This window comes from Phyllobates terribilis, unplaced genomic scaffold (assembly GCF_046119375.1).
Source record: "Phyllobates terribilis strain yellow unplaced genomic scaffold, ASM4611937v1 Scaffold_11__3_contigs__length_659146591, whole genome shotgun sequence".
Taxonomy (NCBI): domain Eukaryota; kingdom Metazoa; phylum Chordata; class Amphibia; order Anura; family Dendrobatidae; genus Phyllobates; species Phyllobates terribilis.
Genome location: NW_027362771.1, coordinates 103,276,113 through 103,303,406, shown reverse-complemented (window position 1 = coordinate 103,303,406; position 27,294 = coordinate 103,276,113). Strand labels below are relative to the sequence as shown.

General features: G+C 46.0%; 1 protein-coding gene across 4 annotated transcripts in view; it reads right to left on the bottom strand.

Moving 5' to 3' along the window:
• GPRIN1 (G protein regulated inducer of neurite outgrowth 1) overlaps window positions 1-27,294 on the bottom strand; it is a 155,852-nt gene that overhangs the window by 65,900 nt on the left and 62,658 nt on the right. The window contains exon 1 of one of the 4 annotated variants that reach the window (XM_073651377.1): window positions 7,519-7,810. The exons of the other annotated variants lie outside the window; for them this stretch is intronic. The gene's annotated coding sequence lies outside the window, so the exon portion shown is untranslated. Of the gene's footprint in view, window positions 1-7,518; window positions 7,811-27,294 lie in introns of those variants that run through there. 4 annotated transcript variants of the gene reach the window in all.

The window sequence follows — 27,294 nt, the reverse complement described above, 5'->3', positions numbered from 1 at the left end:
AGTGTCAGAAAGTGAAAAAATAATCCCCAAAAAATAAAAATATACTGTACCCATAAATAAATATTACTATGAAAAAAAAAAACAAAAAACAATAAATGTACACATATTTGGTATTGCCACATGGGCAACGACCTGATTTTTAAAACTGTCCCACTAGTTAACCCCTTTAGTGAGCACGGTAAAAAAAAAAAAAAAGTAAAAAAACGGTGTTTAATCATCATACCGCCGAACAACAAATGGAATAAAACGCAATCAAAAAGACGAATGTAAATAAAAATGGTATCACGGAAAAGGTCATCTTGTCCTGCAAAAAAACAAGCTGCCATACAGCTCCATCAGCTCAGAAATAAAAAAATTATAGCTCTCAGAATAAAGCAATGCAAAAAAAATTATTTTTCTATAAAATTGTTTTTATTGTGTAAAAGCGCCAAAACATAAATAAAACTATATAAATGTGGTATCGCTGCAAAAGTACTGACCCAAAGAATAAAACTACCTTATCAATTTTACCACATGCGGAACGGCATAAAAAAAAAAACAATTCCTGAATTGTTGGTTTTTGTTTATTCTGCCTCCCAAAAATCGGAATAGAAAGCGATCAAAAAATGTCACATGCCCGAAAATGGTACCAATAAAAATGTCAAATTGTTCTGCAAAAAACAAGCCCTTACATGACTCTGTCGGCCGAAATATGGAAAAATTACAGCTAACAAAATATGACAATGCAAAAACTAGCTGTCAAACATAAAAACCCAATATGAATCAGGTATCGCTGTAATTGCACCGATCCGAAGAATAAAGTCGTCTAATCACTTATACTGCACGAGGAACAGCGTAAAAAATAAACTCTAGGATTAGAGTTATGTTTAGGATTAGGGTTGTGTTAGGATTAAGGTTGTGTTAGGGTTGTGTTAGGGTTAGGATTAGGGTTATGGTTAGGATTAGGATTAAGGCGACAGTTAGGATTAGGGTTATGGTTAAGATTAGGCTAATCCCCACATGGTTTTTTTAGGTGTCTAACAACCATGAAACATGCGGGACGGAGACTCGAGCATGTCACTCGAGCACCTGCGTTACTTGGTGCATACCCGAGTACCCGATGCAAACTCCAGTAGCGAGCACTTGCGCTCAAGACTAATGACAACTTATTCAATATGATGACCTAATGTTAACAAATTCTGAGTCGTACCTCTGGGTTCAAAATGTTCACTATACCCCTTGATAAAATCCTTGAGGGGTCTAGGTTCCAAAATGGGGGATAAGACTGTAAGACTTGTGGGGGATTTCCACTGTTTAGGCGCATCTGTAGCACCCTGAGGATTCGGCTGCTACAGGGGTATTGCACCTCAACCCAGAGGTGTGATATTCCACTCCCGGGTAAGGATGGAGTGTGGAGCTGAGCTCAGAAAGCTGCATGCACTACACACATCCCATTTCCGGAGAACAGACCGATGGTACTCCCACTAGAGAAATGTGCAGGTACAACAGTGTCTGTTCTTGACTGGAGTGGGAGGGGGGTGGACCATCCCAGTAGTGTAGGGGCAGATAGGGGGAGCAGCCTGGGTAAAGGTAGGAGCTCATTGGGTGCTGGTCACCTGAGCTCACACATAGAGGGAGTATAAAAGGTGGGAACCATCTAAGATCAGGGTCAGTCAGTCAGCCACAGTCAGTCTGTGAGAAGTAAGTCTTTGCAGAGCAGTGGAAGAAAGCAGAGGAGCAGAGCAGCCCCAGGCCCAGAGTGAGAGAGGAGAGAACGAAAGACCCAGAGGGGGAGAAAGAAGGAACTCTGAGAACCCAAATACAATCACAGGGTGAAGAGTTGGCAACAGGGTACCGGATCCCAAACTGGTGGGGGCTACAGCATACCTCAGCCAGAGACCGGAGGCCGTGGGCAGCATCTGCCACGGCCACCCACTATATCCACCCGGAAGGCAGACCACGCATAGGGTCAGGGAACCCAGAGGCAAGGGTTCGCCAACAAGAGGCCCGAGGGAGCCGGACTTAGGTGGATCCCTGGTGGGGAAGGCCAGAGACGAGGACAGGACAGAAAGGGAGCTCAGAACCACGCTCCAGAACTACTTGGGGGTTGGCCGAGTCCAGGACCTGGTGGACGCAGCACGGCTCGGGTGGTCACTCAAGGCCGGAGTGACCGGTACAAGAACAGCAGTAAGTAAAGAACCCTGAACTGCACAACCCGACTCTGACTCTCATTACCATCTTCCCTGCACTTCCACAACCACCATCCTCTGCACCTGACCCCCTGAGGCTATACCCCTCCCGTTGGGGGTTATACTACCTAAGCTGCACAAACACCATCAGCCTCAGCGGACCCTGCTGCAGCGGCGGCCGTAGTGACCGCAATTCAACGGGTGGCGTAGTCGACATAAAGAACTTTAGTAACATCAGTAAGGACTGCCACACACTGAGCTTGACACCCTGGGCACGGACCGGGTCACAGCCACTCGGAGACTACAACCCCCATCTGATCCGGCTCCGGGTATCCCCAACAACACTGGCCCAGGGGGCGCGTCAACTTTGGCGTAGTCGGCAGGATAACGTGCCCGCAACAACCGGGTACTGCGTGCCTGAAGAAAAGTTCATCGTTACCTTAAAAAGAAGTCTCCTGCCGGTTCCGGAGGGTCCCCGCCATCGGGCCCCATCATAGGTCGTTTCCCGCCGGTTGTCCGCCATTTGCAGCTTTTTCCCGCCATTTCCGAAGATTTCCCGCCTTGGAAGAGCGGACGCCATTATGGGCGTGCCAGAGGGTGGCAAGAGGCCACCTCCCATCGTGGGCCAGGTCGAAGAATGGCGCCAAAAGCGGAAACCGCCCCCACCAACAGAGACTGTGATGCTGGAAGTGTCCATCAGCGTGAGAGAACTGCCCCTGGAACTGAAGTTGCCCCGGGACCACCCTCGATGTGGGCGGAGACAGAAGAAGAGAACAAAGATGGGTGTCGCCTGGAGCAGTCTGGAGAGAGCGCACCCGGAGACAAGAAGCCTGGAGCAGAGTCCAGAAAGAGCCTACCCGGAGATGGAGGGAGAGCCAGGCAGCACCGACCCAGTGGTCAGGAGCCTGATGCAGGCCGCCACTCCAGGCAGCACCGACCCAGTGGTCAGGAGCCTGTTGCCGGTCGCCACTCCAGAAGGCCTGCTGGAGACAACGGGAGGAGAGCAGAGCAGCACCGACCCGTTGGTCAGGAGCCTGCTAGAAGCAACGACCCCACTAGGCTTAGTGGAGGTCCTGGCACAGCTCCCCCGAGATCGGGAGTGTGCACAGACTGCGCTGGAGGGCCTCGCACGGAGGATGGCCCGGGTGCAGCGAGAGACGTTAGCGGAGTGGAGCCGAGAGATGGCCCAGCAGACAAGAACCCGTCAGCGGAGCACGCCACCCGAGACGAGGAGACAGACCGCCTCTGAGGATGGCGCAGGAGGACTGAAGGCCGGAGACGGCGCCGAGAAGGGAGCCGAACGAATGGAGGCAGGTAAAGGGGACGTCTCTACCCCGAGCCGGGAAACCGCGCGCCTGCCCCAGCTCCCCGTCGCAGAGCCCGAAGTATCCCCTGCCGTGCCCGTCGCTGCAACGTCACCGCCGCAGACTAGGCCTCAAACGGGAGCCGCGACCCCTGTGACGTCACACGCCTCGACCCCGAGCGTGACCAAGCAGGAAGTACCATCGGCCTGGTCGCAAGGCCTAGTACCCCCGGGCGACGCAATACCAACAGCGCCCCCTACCTCCGCGGAGCCCCCGGCCTGGTCGCAGGGCCAAGTAACACAGGGCGCCGCCGTTCTTACGGTGCCCTTCACTTTCCAGGTGCCCCAGGCCTGGCCGCAAGGCCTGGGCAACCCGGGCGCCACCACCGCCGCGCCCATAAAACCAAGAGTGCCGCATCTGGGAGAAGATCTGTTCGCCCAACACACATGGCCGGACGGGCAGCCCTTTGTCTGGCCCAGGGAGTACTACGAACAAGAGCTCCAAAAGAGGGCAAGGCCCATGTGTGAGCCCCTGATCCCGGCTCCGAAGCCCGTAAAAAGGACCTCGCCCCCGCTGGAGGAGGCACAGTTTGAGTGGGACCCCACCGGAGAAGATCTCATGGGGTTCACTCAGGAGACCCGGGCAGCTGCAGCGGAGCGTGCAGAGTGCTGCCGGCAACAGCTCGAGGTCTTCGAGAGGGAGCGGAGAGAGAGGCGGGTCCGGGAACAACAAGCCCAAATAAAGAGCGCGGAGCAGAAGAGCCGGGCCAGGAGGAGTCCCCGTGCAGCTCATGGTCCCCCTTCCACCGGGACTGTGATCAAGTTTAATATGCAGCACGGGTGGGGCTTCATCCGAGATCACCGCACCCCAGGCGACGTCTTCGTGACAAGAAGAGACGTTGAGTCCCACCTACCGGAGGGACACAGAGGTCGTAACCTTTATATAGGGGACGAGGTCACCTTCACCCGGCACAAGTGTGCCAAAGGACCCTACGCCCTCCATGTGCATCGCCTGACGGAGGAGGAGCTGCGGTGTGAGGAGGAGCAAGAGGACCCGGACGGGTCTGAAGCTAAAGTTAATCACAAAGAAAGAGCAGGAGGACGTCGTCGTTGAGGACGGCAGAGTAGAAGCTGTATATAGTTGCCCGTCGGGGCACAGTGAACTGTTGCTGCTAAAATAGTCCCCGTTGGGACCAGAGAATTGAACTGTTACCCGTATTTCCCTTAATCCCACTGACCGAGGACTGAGAGCGGCCATACCTTCCCTTTGTATATAGTTGCGCTTCCTAAAGCGCCCCCTACCGGTTTTATAGAAGAACTGATTTTTCTTCAAGAGACTGTCGCACTTTACCCGGTCACAAGTTGCACCGTGACCGGAGGTACCAGAGACAAGAATGTTTTTATGAAAAGTTTATATGAAAAGTTTATGCTGCTGATAATGTTTATATGTTTTATTATGTTGTTTATGCAAAAATTGTATGTTTTGGATGTTGTTTATATCTTACAGCCCGAGGACGTGCTGTGATTTACCAGGGGGGAATGTAGCACCCTGAGGATTCGGCTGCTACAGGGGTATTGCACCTCAACCCAGAGGTGTGATATTCCACTCCCGGGTAAGGATGGAGTGTGGAGCTGAGCTCAGAAAGCTGCATGCACTACACACATCCCATTTCCGGAGAACAGACCGATGGTACTCCCACTAGAGAAATGTGCAGGTACAACAGTGTCTGTTCTTGGCTGGAGTGGGAGGGGGGTGGACCATCCCAGTAGTGTAGGGGCAGATAGGGGGAGCAGCCTGGGTAAAGGTAGGAGCTCATTGGGTGCTGGTCACCTGAGCTCACACATAGAGGGAGTATAAAAGGTGGGAACCATCTAAGATCAGGGTCAGTCAGTCAGCCACAGTCAGTCTGTGAGAAGTAAGTCTTTGCAGAGCAGTGGAAGAAAGCAGAGGAGCAGAGCAGCCCCAGGCCCAGAGTGAGAGAGGAGAGAACGAAAGACCCAGAGGGGGAGAAAGAAGGAACTCTGAGAACCCAAATACAATCACAGGGTGAAGAGTTGGCAACAGGGTACCGGATCCCAAACTGGTGGGGGCTACAGCATACCTCAGCCAGAGACCGGAGGCCGTGGGCAGCATCTGCCACGGCCACCCACTATATCCACCCGGAAGGCAGACCACGCATAGGGTCAGGGAACCCAGAGGCAAGGGTTCGCCAACAAGAGGCCCGAGGGAGCCGGACTTAGGTGGATCCCTGGTGGGGAAGGCCAGAGACGAGGACAGGACAGAAAGGGAGCTCAGAACCACGCTCCAGAACTACTTGGGGGTTGGCCGAGTCCAGGACCTGGTGGACGCAGCACGGCTCGGGTGGTCACTCAAGGCCGGAGTGACCAGTACAAGAACAGCAGTAAGTAAAGAACCCTGAACTGCACAACCCGACTCTGACTCTCATTACCATCTTCCCTGCACTTCCACAACCACCATCCTCTGCACCTGACCCCCTGAGGCTATACCCCTCCCGTTGGGGGTTATACTACCTAAGCTGCACAAACACCATCAGCCTCAGCGGACCCTGCTGCAGCGGCGGCCGTAGTGACCGCAATTCAACGGGTGGCGTAGTCGACATAAAGAACTTTAGTAACATCAGTAAGGACTGCCACACACTGAGCTTGACACCCTGGGCACGGACCGGGTCACAGCCACTCGGAGACTACAACCCCCATCTGATCCGGCTCCGGGTATCCCCAACAACACTGGCCCAGGGGGCGCGTCACATCAGAGGCTCTCCAAATGAGACATGGCATCTGCTATCTATTCGAGACAATTTTGCGTTCAAAAAGTCACACAGTGCTCCTTCTCTTCTGAACCCTGCCGTGAACCCAAACAGTGTTTTTTTTCCCACATATGGGGTATTGGCGTACTCAGAAGAAGTTGCATAACAGTTTTTGAGGCCCATTTTCTCCTCTTATCCTTGTGAAAATAAAAAAATTAGGGCTAAAAGATCATTTTTGTGGAAAAAATTTGATTTTTTTTACTTTTACGCCTCTATGTTATAAACTTCTGTGAAGCACCTAGGGGTTCTGGGTGCTCACCACACATCTAGATAAGTTCCTTGAAGGGTTTAGTTTCCAAAATATGGTCAATTGTGGGCTGTTTCCACTGTTCAGGCACATCAGGGGCTCCCCAAACGCAACATGGCAAATGGTGCTCCTTCCCTTCCGAACCCCTTCTGTGAGCCCAAACAGTGGTTTTCCCCCACATATGGGGTATCTGTTTACCCAGGAGAAATTGCACAACAAATTGTATGGTGTAATTTATTTTATACACTATTTTTCATCTTTTTGCACATTTTTATGCAGGATGCGGCTAGGCCTCTTTAGTGTTGGCTGGGTGAATTGGGGTGTCTGTCCTCTGGGGGTGCAGGTATATAGTGTTGGGCAATCCCCCTGATCTAATAGTATGGGCATCATCAATAGGCTGCAAGCCATTCACTGTGCATCACACATATCTGTGTGACTGGTGCCCTATGAAAACTCCATCGGTGTGCATGTATAATACTACACAGCCACCCCCTCCATGAATTGGTAGGTTAGTGAGTGACAATCTGCATCAGTATTTTGCACATGAGCTGCCCCCGCCTTTATCATGGAGGCTTGCTGCATCCTGCAGTGCATTGGTAATCTGACCTGGTGTTGGTAAGGCATTATCTTTTACTGTGATGTTTTTTGAAATTATGTCCAATGTTCACTAATTTCTCCTGTTACCCTTATGAAATTGCAAAATTTGGGGCTGAAAAACATTTTTGTGGGAAAAATGTGAAAATTTTATTTTTACGACTCAATGTTATAAACTTCTGTGAAGCACCTGGGGGTTCAAGGTGCTCACAACACATCTAGATAAGTTCCCTGAGTGGTCTATTTTCCAAAATGGTGTCGCTTGCGGGATGGGGGTTTCCACTGTTTAGGTACATCAGGGGCTCCCCAAACATGACATGGCATCCACGATTCAAGCAAATTTTACATTCAAACAATCAAATGGCGCTCCTTCCCTACCAAGCCCTGCCGTGTGTCCAAACAGTGGTTTTCCCTCACATGGGGTATTGGCGTGTTCAGGAGAAATTGCAAAAAAAATTCTGTGGTCCATTTTTTTCTGTTGTTTTTCTTGCAAAAATAAAAAAATTTGGGTCTAAAATAACATTTTTGTGAAAAAAAGTTAAATGTTCATTGTTTTCTTCCACATTCCAAAAATTCCTGTGAAGCACCTGAAGAGTTAATAAACTTCTTGAATGTGGTTTTGAACACCTTGAGGGGTGCAGTTTTTAGAATGGTGTCACTTTTGTTGGGTATTTTCTGTCATAAAGGCCCCTCAAAGTCACTTCAAATGTGATGTGGTCCATAAAAAAAAAAAAAAAAATGGTTTTGTAAATTTTGTTGGAAAAATGAGAAATAAGTGGTCAACTTTAAACCCTTATAATTTCCTAACAAAAAAAATGTTGGTTACAAAATTGTGCTGATGTAAAGTAGACATGTGGGAAATGTCATTTATTAACTATTTTGTGTGACATATATCCCTGATTTAAGGGTATGAAAATTCAAAGTTTGAAAATTGCTAAATTTTCGCCAAATTTCTGATTTTTTTCGCAAAGTTATGCAAGTCATATAGAAGAAATTTTGCCACTATCATGAAGTACAATATGTCACAAAAAAATATCTCAGAATCAGCGGGATCCGTTGAAGCATTCCAGAGGTGTTACCTCATAAATTGACAGCGGAGAGAATTGTAAAAATTGGCCTGCTCATTAACGTGCAAACCACCTTCGAGGGTAAAGAGGTTAAAAATAAAGTGCACAACCCTTTTAATATGGCATGTGGTAGCTTATTATTTATTTTACTCACTTACATAGCGCCAATTATTCCACAGAGCTTTACAGACATCATCATTGTCCCCATCGGGGCTCACAATCTAAACTTATCATCAGTATGGCTTTGAAGTATAGGAGGAAACCGGAGTATCTGGAGGACCCAAGTGCTGCAAAGCAACAGTGCTAACCACCGAGCCATCGTGCTGCCCATAATTATATATATTAATGACTATGAAATAAGAAACCATATTTCTTATTGAAAAATTACACATTCAAAATCTCACACTTCCCTGTGCAGGCTTTGTCTGCCAGAAAAAAAAGTGTAAAATGCCCCTTGAATTGCCACAAAATGGTACTCAGAACAGTTATTGCTTGTTAGCACCCCAGACTTTAACTTTTACCCATAAGACTGTAATTAAGAATTGTTAGTGCAGATGGTAGTGTTTATTTTAAAAACTAGTGAAATTGTTCTTTACTAAAGGGATAAGTTGGCAACTCCACTACATATAACCACTAAAAGGACACCTGGTGAACAAATGTTAATTGGCTTCTGGCTCAATGCGGACCATTCCAAGGGTGTCACTGCTAAGAGAGAATGGAGATTATTTTCACTGCAATCTTTATTTACGCATTTCTAACTACTAGATTCATCTATCTGAGCTGATTGAGCAGCAGGTTTAGATTTTAGCCAAAAGTCTGCTATATTATTCTTGTGCCAATTCTGCCGCCATTTTGGACCCATTTGTGGCTAGTTCTGGAATCTACAGCACAATGCACAAACTGTACAGTGGGTATGATGCCAATCAACTAATAGTTATTATACAGATGGTATCTGCAATTCTAAACCCTTAAAGGGAACTGACTGCATTGAAAATGCAGTCCTATCTGTTAGCAGAATGGTAACAGAGCACGAAATGCTGAGCAGATTAGTTTATAGATTTATAGTACAAATGTCAACATATTTTAATTTTTATTCACTAAAATCCCTGCTCATTTTGGGCTTATCAGTCAGATGGGTGGTTCTAATCAGAGATTGACAGCTATATCTGTATGCAAACTTATAGAGAAGGATGTCAGTTACTGATTAGGTGCAAACCCTTGACTGTTAAGCCTAAAATGAGCAGGAATTTCAGTGAATAAAATACCAGGTGTACATGATTTTTCACACAAACCTATACATAAATCTACTCAACCTCTACTGTTCTATAATGTAGTGCCCATAGATTGCACAGTATTTCTGAGCTGACAGGTTCCCTTTAACCCCTTTAGCCTGAAGCATGTTTTCACCTTCCTGACCAGGCCAAACTTTCCAATTCTGACTAGCGTCATTTTATGTGGTAATAATTCTGAAAAGCTTCAACATATCCCAGTGATTTTGAGATTGTTTTTCTGTGACACTTTGGAGTTTATGGTGTGCTCTCATCTACAACAGCTGCAAGGGAGACAGGGGCATCAGTTACTTAATGTCCAGTGCAGAGGTCAAATTATGTACTCATGCGAGGATTCCTCAGTCAGTAAAGATAGCCTCATAAGCCTAATTGGTGAAAGATGCTTTATACAGTGCCAGCTAGATGGACTCCTGGTAAAAGCACTGTGGGACACAGGAGCCGAAGCGAGCCTTTTAAATGAAGATTTGAGAAGGCGCTACCTGCCACATACCCGCCTTTGGTCTCTAAAATAACTCTTAGAAACAGTGGGACTCCACGGCAAAGCCGTCAACCCAGACCAAAATCCCTTTCATAGGCTGGGTGGAAATGACTTTCCAACTGAGGGCCATGAAGAACAGCAACAGTATTGAGCTTTTGGTACCTTTTCTCGTGACCAGTGACTAGTGATCAGAACGTGGCAGAGGATCCTATCCTGGGTTATAATGTAATCAGTGAGGTCATCACGAAACACAAGTTATGGACGCTGGTGGTGGATGCAATTGCCACATCGCTTGCCATACCCAACGCCGTGGCGGAAAATGTGATTCATAGAGTAAAGAAAGCACAGAATACAATGGACCTAAAAGAAGTCAAGGTAGGCTGGCGCCCAACCATCATCCCTGCAAACCAAATGGTGGGGGTGAGGAGTCCAGGTAGAACTGGGAAGAAAAGTCCAGAAAAGACTATTTGTGCCGAAAGACTCCTCAAAACTTCCAGAAGGCCTAGTTCAAGGTGAGACTGTGCTTACGATTCCTACTGGTGGGTTTGCTCGAGTGACAGTACCGGTGATGAATACTACGAAACACGAAATTAGACTGGATCCAAAGACTGTGTTAGGTCCCATTGAAACCGTTAAAACTGTATATCCAGCCAGTGTGAGAACCGCCCAGGGGTCTACCGTGAATTCCGTCTCCCCACCAAGGAACAGGAGGTGCTCAGGGGAGGAAATTGCACGACCCACCTCTGGGTGATTGGATCCCCCCAGTACCCCTGTAACACTTGTGTGCTGAAGATCAAGTGGTAGCAAAATAGATGTGAGAGAAGCGTGTCATGCATTCTCCAAAGATGACTCAGATATAGGCTGTATCCCATCGTTACAGTTGAAAATCAATTTGAAAGACACGACCCCAGTAACCCGAAGTTACATATCTGTGCCGAAACCATTACACCGTGAAGTGAAAGAATATTTACAAGATCTAATCAACAGAGGTTGGGTCCAAAAGTCAAAGTCGTCTTATTCCTCTCCTATTGTTTGTGTTAGGAAGAAGAATGGTACGTTGAGACTCTGCTGTGATTACCGGGAACTAAACCGAAAGTCAGTACCTGATCACACCCAATACCAAAGATTTAAGATATGCTGGATAGCCTATCAGGAAGTACCTGGTTCTCTGTCCTCGATCAGGGTAAAACATACCATCAAGGTTTTGTTGAAGAGTACAGTAGACCTTTGACAGCATTCATCACACCGGTATAATTGTCATGTTATTTTCATTCTGTAGGTTGATACGAACATGACAATATTAAATTTATAGATATTTATCTAGTTTTGTAGGAGACATTACATTTTTTCTTTAATATTTTTATTTTATTTTTCAAAAGAGGGAGCTGTATGGGGATTTTTTTTTTTGTAGAATGAGCTATACTTTTTACGGGTGTCTTTTTTTTTTTTTTAGATGCATACAACTTTTTGATCACTATTTACTGTAATTCTTCTTTTGGAAATAGGCATTAACAAGAAACATTAATCAGGAATAGTTTTAAAATATTATTTTTTACGTATATATTATTTTTACAGAGTTCACTGTGCTGTATACGGTACTTGACATATTAATTTTATTCTGCTGGTTTATAAGAATATGGTGATACCCTATTTACCGGACTATAAGATGCACTTTTTTCCTCCAAAATTTTGGAGGAAAATGGGGGGTGCGTCTTATAGTCCGAATGTTGGGGGGGGGGTATATTTGTGTGTGGTGTGGGGGGAGCGGTATCAGTGGAGGAGCGGGGCACAGGAGGCAGCAGCCACCTACTGCAGCCTACACTGCGGGGCACAGGAGATAGGCAGCAGCAGCCGCAGCGCGGCTCCGCTGTGTGCCGGCTATGAAGGAGAGTCAAATCATTGCTCCCCGAGCACACAGTCCCAGCGTGGGGAGCAGTGACTTCCGGCAGCTGATCTCTCCTTGTGAGCCACGCATGGCAGTGACATCATGCGCGGCTCACGTGGAGAGATCAGTGCAGGCAGACCGGACGCAGCGCTGGAGGAGAGAGAAGAAAGGTGAGTATGAATGTTTATTTTTTTTTTAATGTGCAGCATGATGGGGATTAGGGGGACCATGCATACTAGGACAGGGATTAGGGGTGCCATGCATACCAGGACAGGGATTAGGGGTGCCATGCATACCAGGACAGGGATGAGGGGTGCCATGCATACCAGGACAGGGATGAGGGGTGCCATGCATACCAGCACAGGGATGAGGGGTGCCATGCATACCAGGACAGGGATGAGGGGTGCCATGCATACCAGGACAGGGATGAGGGGTGCCATGCATACCAGGATAGGGATGAGGGGTGCCATGCATACTAGGACAGGGATGAGGGGTGCCATGCATACTAGGACAGGGATGAGGGGTGCCATGCATACTAGGACAGGGATGAGGGGTGCCATGCATACTAGGACAGGGATGAGGGGTGCCATGCATATCAGGATAGGTATGAGGGGTGCCAGGCATATCAGGACGGGGATGGGGACCACGTATAAAAGGAAGGGGGGTGCCATATATACCAGGATGGGGGATATTGTCAGAATTGGGGGACATTACCCCTATACCAGTGTCAGCAAAAGACTCCCTCCCCCTTAAAAGTGCATCATGACCACATTTTTTGCTTACATTTTTATTTTTTCATTTTCCTCCTCTAAAACCTAGGTGCGTCTTATGGTCCGGTGCGTCTTATAGTTCGAAAAATACGGAATATATTTTCTTATGTTTCACTGCTTTATCACAAGAAAAATATTTTTTTCTCTAAATGAATAGCTTTTTTGGTCATTAATGATGAGCGAACGTGCTTGCCACTGCTCGGTACTCGGCGCTCGGCGAGTATTTCCGGGTTGCTCGGACGGGAACTCGGGTCCCCACCGGGCATGTTTGGTGCTCCTTAGAGAGCCAATGAACAAGCAGGGATTGCTTGTCACACACTGTAATGCCATAGCCATGTTGGTTGTGGGCATTACAGTGATTTGGCTGGCCGCACAGCGTCATCAGGTCCATATAAGACCTGGCGCCGCTATGCTCGTCACAGTCTACCCCGGAACCAGGCAGAGTAAGGAGAGCTGCTGCTGAGTCAGGGAGAGATTTGCTTGTTTATAGTTAGTAAAAGTATTCCACAGCATATCTATATATTCATCTAAACTAACAGTCCTTCTGAGGACTAATCCAGCTGCATATATTCAGTGGCAGGAGTTAGGCAGGCAAGCAGTGTATGTGACAGACTGCAGTGCATATAGTGCAAGAGGGTCCATAGCACATTCCTGCTGCTGCTGTTCTTACAAATATTTGTAGACATAGCCCCAGATATCAGGGGCCAGGGCAATTTTTTTTTTTTATCTTAATCCTGGTTATTTGCTTAAAAACCAAGGCAGGCAGGGTATGTGACAGACTGCAGTGCATGATACAGCACAAGAGGGTCCATTGCATGTTCAACTTCCGAGTGATCCTGCTGTGATAAATATTTGTAGACATAGCCCCAGGTATCAGGGGCCAGGGCAATTTTTTTTTTATCTTAATCCTTGTTATTTCCTTAAAAACCAATCCAGAGTACACTATTTTTCTGCTCCATTTGCTTGCTACTGCTGCAGAATACAGCCAGATCTTTTCTATATTACAGCGATAAAAATCCAGAAATTGGAACTGAACGTCGAAAATATTGGCCTCCTTTTCCATTTCGTTTCAGTGTGTCGGTCAAATTATTTACACTAGGTCTCTGGGAAGAATAGTATTAGTAAACGACATGCCTGCTATTTAAAATCGTGGTTCTCTTTCACACGTATCACATATAACTTCATTTCAAAATCAGCCATTTCTGCCTTCCATTGCTTTGCAGTGTGTCGGTCAAGCTATTCACACTAGGTCTCTGTGAAGAATAGTATTAGTAAACTACAGGCCAGCTATTTAAAACTATGGTTCTCTGTCAGACGTATCACATATAACTTCATTCCAAAATCAGCCATTTCTAGTGAACATGGAAAATATTGTCCTCCATTTAAAATGGGCAAGGTGCGTGGTAAGGAACAGGGATGTGATGGTGATGGTGCATGCAGAGGCCGAGGACGTGGCCATGGTCAAGCTGAAATTGTGCCACAACAAACACCCACATCTTGTCGCTCAACCTTCCTGTCCCAATTACTAGAGGACCACACAACACCACTATTGAACACAGAGCAGTGTCAAAAGGTTGTTGGTTGGATAGCAGATAATGCTTCCAGTCACTTTGCCACCACCACCACCACCCTGTCTTCCACACGATCAAGTCTCAATAGCTGTGAGTCTGGACCGCTTATTCCTCACCCTGCTCTTCCTTCCTCCCACCATTCTGAGTGCCCGGAGACAACTGATCTCACACTTGGACACTCAGAAGAGCTGTTCACTTTTCCATTTGTAGATTCGGGCCTCTCGCCCAGCCAGCTTCAAGCGAGTCAACAGGAGAACACGTGTAGCGATGCCCAAATATTGGAGTAGCCACGATAACACGAAGGCAAAGGTGGGAAAGTGAAATTGCAGTCGCAAGAGGTGGATGTGTTATGTTCTGCAACTTAAAACTAAGGAATAGGAGGGAGAAGCTGTCCCTGCACTGAGACTCAGCTTAACCCTATGCTGGGGTGGGTGCCCTTTTTCTTATGAATAGCCCCACCGAAACTCCTGCACTGAACTCAAACGAAGACCTGTAGGAAGGAGAAAGGGGTCCCTAAAAGATCTAAGGACTGGGAGCAAAAGCAGGAGACCTCCTAACAGAAAAGTTAGTTGCAGAAACGAAAATGAAAGGAAACTAAACTGGTGGAACAAGAAGTCCCAGGATAACAATAGTCCAAAGCAAGAAGAACTAAACAAGGCTATTTAGCCAGTGCACGAGCATTACAACACTGATGTCCAGCGGGGAATGGGAGCCAGGTGCTGAGTAATAAAGAGTGCAGAGATCACATGACCAAGAAACCCAGCACAAGAGGAAAAGACTAGAAGCCAGCAAACCACAACAAGATGGCCGATAGTAAAACAAAATAGATTCTAACAGGATGATGATGATGAAACCCAATTGCCAGAAAGTCAGGAGGAGGACCAGGGTGTGGAAGTGGAAGACGAGGGGGTGGATGATATAGTAACTGACCCAACCTGGCAGGAGGACATGCAGAGCGAAGACAGCAGAACACAGTTGGAGGGAGGTGTAGCACCACAACAGACAGGAAAAAGCAGTGTGGTGGCCGCAGACACAAGGCGGGAAAGCGTTCCCCGTAAAGCCAGTTCCACGGAAGTTGCCAATACAACTGTTAGGTCTTCCCGAGTCTGGTTGGTTGTTTTTTAAAGACTCTGCAGATAACCCCAAAAAGGCCATTTGCACCACCTGCCAAGCCAGCATCAGCAGGGGTAGCAAAACTAGCAGCCTGACCACCACCAGCATGATCAAGCATATGGCAGCAAAGCACTCGACTAAGTGGGCTGAACCCCAGGGTCCAGCAACAGTGTCTGTGGCGTGCACGTCAATCCCCTGTCCATGGTGCATGCGAAGATGCCTCCCGCCCTGCACATGTCGTTTAACATTCTCAACTAGCACCATCAGCAAGCACATCCTTGTCCCAGCGCAGCGTTCAGTTGTCCCTACCCCAATTCTTGGAACTCAAGCGCAAATAGGCGGCCATCACTCCACAGGCCACACTACTAATTTCACACATTTTGCGAATCCTTGCGCTCGAAATGTTGCCTTTTAGGCTCGTGGAGACGGAAGCTTTATGCAATCTGATGGCAGTGGCCATCCCTTGGTACTCGGTCCCCAGCTGCCACTATTTCTCCCATTGTGCCTTCCGCACATTACACGAGCACGTGTTAAACAACATTAGCCGTGGCCTCAACAACGCAGTTACTGGGAAAGTCCACCTAACTTTGGACATGTGGACAAGTGCTTGTGGGCAGGGGCGGTACATCTCGCTGATGGCACACTGGGTTAATATTGTGGAAGCACCAGGTCAATCAGGGTTGCCCCCACATTCTACAGCTCCTGAACCTCCTCCTCCTCTTCAGCCTCCATCTCCGAAATGACCACATCAGACGCAAGCTGGAAGCACTGCAGCACTGCCTTGGCCAAGCGGCAACAGGCTGTGCTGAAGCTAATATGCTTAGGTGACAAACCGCACAACGCTGAAGAACTGTGGACAGCTCTAAAAAAGCAAGCTGATCTGTGGCTGACACTGCTGACCCTACAGCCAGGCATGGTTGTGTGTGACAATGGCCGGAACCTGGTGGCGGCTCTGAGGTGAGGCGATCTCACACACGTACCGTGCCTGGCCCATGTGCTTAACCTTGTGGTTTAGCAGTTTCTCAATAATATAATATGACTGCCTTCTTGAAATCTGTCAAGTCAGCAGTCTTCCCCATGATTGTGGCGCCTACTGAAACAGACCAAGGGACCTTTCTAAACAAGTATGAAGCCTTTGCAGGTGTTTTTTGTTAATTATTCTAGTTTACTGAGATAATGACTTTTGTGTTTTCATTGGCTGTAAGCCATAATCATCAACATTAACAGAAATAAACACTTGAAATAGATCACTCTGTTTGTAATGACTCTATACAATATGAGTTTCACTTTTTGTATTGAAGAACTGAAATAAATTAACTTTTTGATGATATTCTAATTTTGTGAGATGCACCTATAGATGCTGGAGCAAACTTTGAATAACCTGCGGCAGGAGGTGTTGGCCCCAGAAGAGGAGGAGGAAGCGGAAGGGTTACCAGTGTCTCAAATTTCCAGACTGTTGTCACACAGGCGGATGCCAAGTGATGGTGGATTACAGTGATCGAGGGGGTTTGGTGATACCAGGCAAACTGTTAGTGAAGGTGCAAGAGCCGAGGAACTAATGGAGGAGGAAGAGGTGATGGACGAGCAGCTGTCAGAGGATGAAGAGGATAATCATCCCCTCTCATTTGAACGTGGTTGGCAGGAGGGGACAGAGGAAACAAGCATCAGTGTTACGCAGCCCACAATACAGCCTGCCTTTGGACCTCCTGGAAGAGCCCAACATATGAGTGCATTCTTGATGCAACATGATACCCGTATAGTTAGGATTCAAAATATTGCTGACTACTGGGTTGCCACTCTGCCAGATGCTTCCCGCCCTGGTAAGGGACCCGCTTATGTTGGAGTATTGAAACAAGCTTTAAAGCAACCTTAATAGAGGTTTTCCCCAAAATAACAGTGAGGCACACAGTGTGCATTGCTGCTGTAGTCTTTCAACCTGTGGCATGTCAGTTCGTCAACGCCAAAACATCAGCAGCAGCAGAGTAAGTGGCAGAAGCAATTTCTGGGAGTCCTTTCACATATTTTTTGCACCAGCTCGTGCACCAGCACAGAGTACAAGTCTGATATGTGGTAAACGACTGGAGAGGATGGTGGAGGAGTATCTAGAGCTTAATATGAATACCATCAGGAATGATTTTGACCTTTTTACATTTTGGTCTTCAAAAATGGATGAATGGCCTGAGCCCGGCAGTCAGCGTTCTCTCTGTACGTGTCTTCAGCGCTGCTGGTAGTGTCTTGACGGATAAGCGCACCCGGCTATCTCCTGAAAGTGTAGACCGCCTAACTTTCATCAAGATGAACAAGTCATGGATCTCCAAGGACTTTTGCACCCCAATTGCAGCCTGTACAGAGTAGGCAATGTTGTCGTTTTGAGTGTGCTGCATTGATCTCTTGAAATTGCAGTCTGTGATATGGCTTCTGTGCCTGCTCATGCTGCTGCTGCTGCTGCAGGTTTTAGGCCTTCATTTTGGGAAATGTGGAGAATTCTGATTGTGTCTCCATCTATTGGGTTGGCTGTAGTGGGACAGGTTTGGGTCTGCGTTAAACTACTTGTAGTCTGATGACATTTATGCCACTTCGGTGGTGTTAGGCCCTCATTTAGGGCAATGTGAACACTCATGGTTAGGTCTCCATCTCCTGGGTTGGCTGTACTGGAAGAGATGTGGGTCTTATTTACATTATTTCTACTGTAGTGAAATTGATTAGACATTGCTAGTGTCTGCCACTATTTTTTTGAAATGTGGAGAATCATGATTGGGTCTCCATCTATTGGGTTTGCTGTAGAGGAACTGGTTTTGGCCTCCTTTGCAATACTTATACTCTAGTGAAATTGATGCAACTTCTGTGGTGTTAGGCCCTCATTTAGGGCAATGTGAACACTCCTAGATAGGTCTCTATCTCCTGGTTTGGCTGTATTGGAAGAGGTGTGGGTCTTATTTACACTATTTCTACTGTAGTGAAATTGATTAGACATTGCTAGTGTCTGCCACAAATTTTTTTAAAATGTGGGGAATCCTGATTGGGTCTCCATCTATTGGGTTGGCTGTAGTGGAACCTTCCTGTTCTGCAGTCTAAGTTGTGTAAGGTTGTGTACCAGTCCTTGCTGCACTCTGATACAGACTCTGCCTGCTGCACTTCTGATACAGACTCTGCCCGCTGCACTTCTGATACAGACTCTGCCCGCTGCACTTCTGATACAGACTCTGCCCGCTGCACTTCTGATACAGACTCTGCCCGCTGCACTTCTGATACAGACTCTGCCCGCTGCACTCCTGATACAGACTCTGCCTGCTGCACTCCTGATACAGACTCTGCCCGCTGCACTCCTGATACAGACTCTGCCCGCTGCACTCCTGATACAGACTCTGCCTGCTGCACTCCTGATACAGACTCTGCCTGCTGCACTCCTGATACAGACTCTGCCTGCTGCACCATCTAGTCTGTCCTACTGGGTCCAGCTGCTGCACGTCCGTTGGTCTGTCCTGGAGTGGCACCTGGCATTCATCGGGAGTCTAACCTTACCATCAGAGGCTCTAGTGAACAGTCTGGTGCTCGCTTAGTCACGCCCCTCTAGGCTCTCCGGGGTCCATGGCACAGTGGTTCCACAAACCACGTCCGTGATAGTGCACCCTCGCAGGCAGGGTCCTCTCTCCTGTTGTACCAGTCGGTGACCCCTTCTGACATATAAAGCGCAACTGAATAAATGTCGCTGTCACAGTAATAATAATTATAGTACTTGTACTCTGGGTCAATTGATGGCATTTCCCTGTTGTCTACACCTAATTTGATGTGTTTTGGCAGCTTTTGGTCCCGTTTCTAGGTGTTGTCTATGCATTTTTTTGGTCCCCCCCCCATTGACTCCTATGGGATTCGGAAATGTTCATGGAACATTCGGCGAATAAATTCGGCGAATATCAATATGTTCGTCGAACTTTTCCGAACCAAACATTAAAATGTTCGCTCGTGCCTACTCAAACCCTACCCAGATCTGTTGGATTTGTTTGTCAAAGTACGCCACCTGTGTGCCCATTTTAGAAAGTCAGCTACAGCTTCCGCCGCCCTTGCCATGCTTCAGCAGCATTTGCAGCTTCCAGCTCACTGACTGATCTGCGATGTCCCCACGCATTAGAACTCTACATTGCAGATGTTGGGAAGGATTTGTGAGCAGAAGAGGGCAGTTGTTGACTACCAGCATCAACAAGGCTGTCGGTATTCAGTTCAGACTCCACACATAAGACCTCAGGAGTGGACATGTATGTCAGACATATGTACCATCCTCCAAAACTTTGAGGACTCTACCAAGATGGTGAGCGGCGATGACGCCATAATTAGCGTCACCATCCCACTGCATTGCAGGCGGAGCATGATGAGATGGAGCAAGGAACCATACAGGGTGATTCCACACAGCCCAGCCTCATCTCATCCCAACGTGGATTGGGTGACAATGAGGAAGAGGAGGAGGAAGAACAGGAGCTAGTTTCCTGCGCTACAGACGGTACTACCTGCACAACTGTCATACCGTCAGTTCAGCGTGGATGGCCAGAGGACAGAGAGGAGGAGGAGAGCATGGTCAGTCATCCTCTTGGTGAGGACACGGAAGTCTTGCCTCTTTGCAGTCTGGCACACATGGCTGAGTTTATATTACGCTGCCTTTCCCGTGACCCTCATTTTGTCCAAATTTTGGGTGACAGTCATTACTGGTTGGTTGACACTTCTAGACCCACGCTACAAGGAGAACTTTCTGTCTCTTATTCCCACGCAGGATTGGCCTAATAAAATGGGGCAGTACGAGAAGGCCCTTGTTGTGGAATTATTTAAAAAATTCCCATCTGAAAACGCTGGTGGCAGAGATCACAGTTTGTTGGACAACCAAGGAGTACAGGCGAGAGACACAAATGCAATCCAGCAGAGGCAGGAGAACACTGTCAAAGTTGTGGAACAGTTTTCTCACACCCTCCCATCACACAGGCCCTGAGGCGCGGGGTACTCTCACAAGGAGGGAAAAGTTTCGGAAGATGGTGAGGGAGCACCTTTCCGATCATACGAATGTCCTCTGTGATTTCTCTGTGCCTCATAATTATTGAGTATACAAGCTGGACACATGGCATGAACTGGCTCTCTACACCTTGGAGGTCCTGGCCTGCCCTGCCACTAGTGTTTTGTCAGAGCGAGTTTTTAATTCCGCTGGTGGAATTATAACCGATAGGTGCATGCGCCTGTCAACTCAAAATGCTGACAGGCTGACTCTTATAAAAATGAACAAGGGCTGGATTAGGCCTGACTTTTGATCATCACCGAATGATAGCAGCGTAACAAACTCAAATACAGTGTCTTTTTTTGGAAGGTCTAACTCTATTCCCATGCACTTCTGTCTTCACATCCAGACATGGGTATACGCTTCCTGATTTTGTCTATTTGCTCTTGTCCTCCTCCTTCTCCTCCTCCTCATCCACCATATCACTACCATATCTACCTTATCTAGCCGTTGCATTCACTGCATTGGCAAATAGTATGGGAGACCCACTTCCTAATAAATTTAAATTGTTTTCAGGAGGCCCTTCGACCTCTGTTTCCTGCAAGGGACATTGGAGTGCCTCCAAATTTTTGGCAGCCGTTGCATTCACTGCATAGTTGTCACGGGTGTGTCAGAGATGACAGTCGCCCTGCAGTTGGTTGCAGGAAATCTCTACATTTTGGCATTACAGACATCTTCTTAGAGGCTGTCTCTAGGACCCAGTGGCTACCTCCCTCTGGCTAATTAATACCCTGCCTGGGTGTATAAATACCTGCTGTGTTTCAGAGGGAGGTGCTGGTGATATTCATTACTACATGTGAAAGCTTTAGCAAGAGCAGTACTTCGTCCTCTCTGGAGATTGAGGACGTGTGCGCATTTGTCTGGATTCGTCTAAAGCTAAGCTATTTCCCCTGTTTGTCCACCCTTGTTGTCTATAGTGTTTAGTGGAGATCAACTAGTGCTCATCTCCTCCCTTCCCTAGCCTTAGCCATATGCCAGGGAAAGACAGGGCGAGGCCGTGTGCGGTGATTGGTGAAGAACCAACACAGGGACTTTAGGAGAGACAAGGTGACGCTAGATCAACCTAGGAGGTCTCCACTTCCACCCCCTTCCCCTAGGGTCTGGGCTCCCTTTCCCTCTTCCGTTTGTGTTGCAATTAGTCTTTCCCACACCTTGCGTGAAAATAGGCAAACAGTATGGGAGACCCACTTCCTAATAATGGGAACATTGTTTTCAGTAGGCCTCTACATCTCTTGCAAGAGACATTGGAGTTCCTCCAAATTTTTGGCAGCCATTGTATTCACTGCATACCCTATAACTGTTTAGCAGACCCTCTCCTTTCTAATGGGAACATGTCGTTAATGTTGCCCAGCCGTATGTGTCTTTAAATTGTTAGTAGGGTTATTCCTAAATTTTGGCAGCCGTTGGACTAACTGCATACCCTATAACTGGATAGCAGACCCACTCGCTAATAATGGGAACAACAAAGCATAGCCAGCTGATGGCCCACTAACAATAGTGAGGGCCGACTGCTGGCCCTTTAAGAATAGTAAGGGCCACCTGATGGCCCTATAAAAATAGTGTTTGTGAAGTTCAGAGTCCCTCATTCATAAATGAAACAGGATGTGTCTGATGTTTCACACAACACATGGCCAGATAACGTTGTAAAATGTTAAAATGTAATTTTCTGGTGAATGTATTTTTCACCGTTGAAAGCAATGCAAAAGGGCAAAGACGCATCAAAAATGCTATGTGTGAACATAGCACATGGTGTGGTGAAGCATTTTTGCTTTTGGTTATTTATATTGCCTTATATACAAGTCATTACCCTGGAAAGGATGTTCCTTAACATTTTTCACAGGAAAATCCATTTTGGTTTTGTTTTTGTATGTCTTATTGTGAGTCCGTAAAAGTGGCGTAATACTCTGACAACATTGTTGACAGCAGTGACCTGGGAGTCAGAGATGCTTCCAGGGGTCTTCCCCATGCAGTTCCCATGTCATTTGAGCACTGTTCCCATCGATTTAGGCAAATTTTAGGCCCTCTGCAGACCGCCGGGGGGGCTGCTGGAAAAATGCTCGAGTTTCCCATAGACTTACATTGGGCTTGTTACTCGGACCGAGCACTCGAGCATTTCAATTTGCTCGACCCGAGCAACGAGCACCTGAGCATTTTAGTGCTCGCTCATCACTAGTCATCATATTATAAAAGCCCTGACTTTTTCATTTATTTTTTACAGAACTGTATGAGGTCTTGTTTAATAAATAATATAGTTTTATAGGACGAGCCATTATGAACATGGCAATTCGAAATATGTGTTTTAGCTGGGGTTGGTTTTAGAGTATTAAAATTGTCTTATTTTCTTTTTACTACTTACTACTTGAAGAAAGGCACTTGAATATGAAATTCTTTGAGCACATTGATAATACCTACTGTATTATATAATCTGCTGGTATTTGACTGTCAGTTATCCTATCAGGCCCAACCTCAGGCCGGATCTGATAGGCTGAGGGATATCGCAGTCATGGAAGTCATTGTTAGACCTCTAGTTGCCATAGCAAACCATGCAGCGCAATTGTGGGGTGCAGATAGGCTGACAAAGGAAACAACTTTTCTCTGTCAATACCATCATATGCCGCCGTCGCTATTGAGGGGTTAAACTGCTGGGATCAGAGCTTTGTCCATTCCCAGAGCTGTGTCTCAGGGTTGGCATGGGCTCAGAGTTGTGCCCGTGCCATCTGCTGTTATACAGAATTGAGCTCCTGCTGCGAATGGCACGGATACAACTGTGAGACAATGCCAACCCTGAGACATAGCTGTATGCATAATTGCAGTAAATCAGTTTGGATGTACAGTTACATCCATTTTCGGGAAGGGGTTAAACTGCATCAATTGAAAATGTAAACATAGAAGACTGTCTGCAGAAAATGGCTGCATGATCTAGCTAGCTAACCTGCCCTCATTTCCTTTTCAATTCTATCCCAGGATAGATTTTCAATGTTTATACCAGGTTTCCCATTTACTGTTTGTTTTCTCACCAAGTCTGTTGGAGGTTTGCTCCAAGCATCTACTACTCTTTCACAAAAATAATATTTTCTGATCTTTCCCAAAAGATTGGGAAATTTATGATTAAAGAATTACATTTTGTATAAACTAAAATAAAAAATTTAAATCTATATATAAACTAATTTTATGTTGTGCGTCTTGTTCTTCCCTCATTTAAATCTTTTTATTTAAACTTTTTAAAGTATTTAAAAGGATTCGATTATATTCCAACAGGTTGTACAAATTTAGAGAACCTGTCATCAGGATTTTACAGACAAAATTTCAGGCACTTTATAAAGGCACTTTAATGGTGAGTAAATCTTTATTTTTCTTGTACAAATCCATTTTGCTGTTTTAGAGAAATCCATTCTTGAAATTGCATGCTAATGAATTGCAAGTGCAGTGGGCGGGCACAGCATTCACAGATCTCCTGCCTCTCTCCCTATTCTCGGGCCGCCGCCTGCCTCCTGCCTCTGACTGATGGGTCACTGAAACACTAGTGACCTAGAGACAGAAGGGAGGCAGTGGACCCTGAACAGGAACAGGAGCAGGAGAACTTTAAGTGCTGTGACCGCCCACTGCACTCGCAATTCATTAGCATACAATTTCAAGAATGGATTTCTCTAAAACAGCAAAACGGACTTGTACAAGAAAGGTAAGGCTTTACTTAGCATTAGAGTGCCTTTACATGCATTCCAATAGTTTGGAGTATCAAATCCTGATGACAGGTTCTCTTTAAGTCTATATAAACCTTTTAACTTATTTTTTTGTTCATTTGCTACCTATATGCAAAGGGAACCAGACAGGAACCATACAGTCATTAAATTAATTACATTGTAAGATAGGGTAGCACAAGATAAAAAACTATACTTTCCTAGCTAAAAGTGCTTTGAACCTCCACATTATTCCCACCTAGCATTGTCAGCGTTTGTTTAAAGGGACCTGTCATTAGAGTTCAAAACACGGGCAGCATGAATCAGACATTAACTACTTTATTATAGCCAGATATGTTTTACTTGGGATTTCTGCAATGTTTCAGAGTAAACATAATTTGAAAAACCAACTGAGGACTATGGGGCTGATTTTATCAAAGTGCTAAAAACACTTTGAAAAGTTGAAGTTGAATTTGCAGTCGCCATTTTGGGCAGTTCCGCCAAAATGAGCGGAGTTGGTGAGGAGTCGGGACATTGCGTGGCTACACCCCCCCCCCAGTTAAATTCATCAATGGTGCCAACATTTCTTATGCCAAAAATGTTACTTCAGTCAGATTCATGCCACTGATAAGAAGTGCCAAATTCATTAAGTTGCATGCGCCTTTTATTTAATTTGGTGCATCTTATTCCTGCATGCCCCTCATTAAAAATGGCATACAAAAATCTTAATGGATCGGCCCCTGTGTCTCTCAGCTGACTAATCCAATACAGTCCACAGTAGCTTCTCCCTGCCTTGCAAACTGGAGCTGCTATGTCTTCTGCATGAATCAAGTCCATTGGGGTGGTGATAGAAAATAATGCTAATAATTAGAAATATAGATGGGAGTTAGCTTTACTTCATGATTGTGAACTTGCAGCCATATTAACATACAGATTCAAAGTTGATTTTTTTCAATATTAGGTTAGGGTTATCAGAGAATCGGGTCGATTATGCAAATCGCACTCTGATTAAACTCTGATCAGAATTTGAACAAACTCTGATCAGAATTTGATCAGAGTGCGAGCATAGTCTGATCTCATCCGAGTGCAGTCTGATGTTTTCCACAAATTCATTCATTTCATGGTCGAGTGCGATCCAAATATCGGATCAAACTCGGGCATGCTGCAATTTTTTTCCTCGGACTGGCTCTGTCCGAGGAAAAAAATCAGACATGCGCATTGGCCCAAAGAATAGCATTGGCGCGAGTGCAACCCGATGTTTGGATGAATTGCACTTGGACTGAATATGCGGTCATGTACATGAGCCCTTAGGGAGATACATTTCAACTTGTCTTTACTTCCTTATCCAGCAATGTAATTAGTTTGTTGACCTCAAGTCTGATGACATGTTGTTGTTCCTCAGACGCACATCCAGTTGAAGTGTATTACCTCGCACAGACCCATCACGTGTGTGCGCTGACAATAAACGCTGCCAGCCAATCAGAGGGCAGAAGCTGACATCAGTGTGCACGTGAAAGGGCGCATGACAGTGACGTCATACGGTCCCCTTGCACGCCGAAATCAGCTGCCGGCTTCACAAGAGGACGACACATGGTGGGGGAGCGAAGGGAATGAGAGTATTTTTAAAAAAAAATCAGTGGCAATACTAGTACAAGGATGACTATGCGGTGCATTATACTTTATGGATGACTATGTGGGTGCATTATACTTTATGGATGACTATGGGGTGCATTATACTTTACGGATCACTATGGGGGCATTATACTTTATGGATGACTATGGGGTGCATTATGCTTTATGGATGACTATGGGGTGCATTATGCTTTATGGATGACTATGGGGGTGCATTATACTTTATGGATGACTATGGGGTGCATTATACTTTACGGATCACTATGGGGGCATTATACTTTATGGATGACTATGAGCTGTGCATTATACTTCATGGATGACTATGCGGTTCATTATACTTTATGGATGACTATGGGGTGCATTATGCTTTATGGATGACTATGGGCTGGGCATTATACTTTATGGATAACAATGGGGGTGCATTATAGTTTATAAATTACTATGGCGGTGCATTATATTTTATAGATGACTGTGAAGTGCATTATACTTTATGTATGACTATGGGGTGCATTATACTTTATGGGTGACTATGCGGTGCATTATATTTTATAGATGACTGTGAAGTGTATTATATTTTATGTATGACTATGGGGGTACATTATACTTTATGGATGACTATGGGGGTGCATTATACTGCATTATACTTTATGGATGACTATGGGGGTGCATTATACTGCATTATACTTTATAGATGACTATGGGGTGCATTATAGTACATGGATGATTAAGTGGTGCATTATACTTTATGGGTGACTATGGGGTGCATTATACTTTATGGGTGACTATGGGGGTGCATTAGACTTTATGTATGACTATGGAGTGCATTATACTGTATGACTAAGGGGGTATATTATACTTTATGGATGAATATGAGGGTGCATTATACTTTATGGATTACTATGGGGTTGCATTATACATTATGGAGGACTATGGGGTGCACTATACTTTATGGATGACTATGGGGGTGCATTATACTGTATTATGCTTTATGGATGACAATGGGGTGCATTATGCTTTATGGATGACTATGTGGGTGCATTATACTTTACGGATAACAATGGGGGTGCATTAGCCTTTAAGGATGACTATGGGGTGCATTAAACTTTATGGATGACTAAAGGGTGCATTATACTTTATGGATGACTATGGAGTGTACTATACTTCATGTATGACTATGGGGGTACATTATACTATATGGATGAGTATGTGGGTGTATTATACTTTATGGAGGACTATGGGGGCGCATTATACTGCATTATACTTTATGTATGACTTTGGGGGTGCATTATATGTCATGGATGACTATGGGGTGCATTATACTTTATGGATAACAATGGGGGTGCATTATACGTTATGGATGATTATGGGGTGCATTATACTTTATGGATGACTATAGAGTGCGTTATACTTTATAGATGACTAAGGAGTGCATTATAGTACATGGATGACTAAGTAGTGCATTATACTTTATGGATGACTATGGGGGTGCATTATACTTTATGGATGACTATGGGGGTGTATTAGACTTTAAGGATGATTATGGGGTGCATTATACTTCATGGATGACAATGGGGTGCAGTATAGTTTATGGATGACTATGGTGGTACATTATACTTTATAGATGACTATGGGGTGCA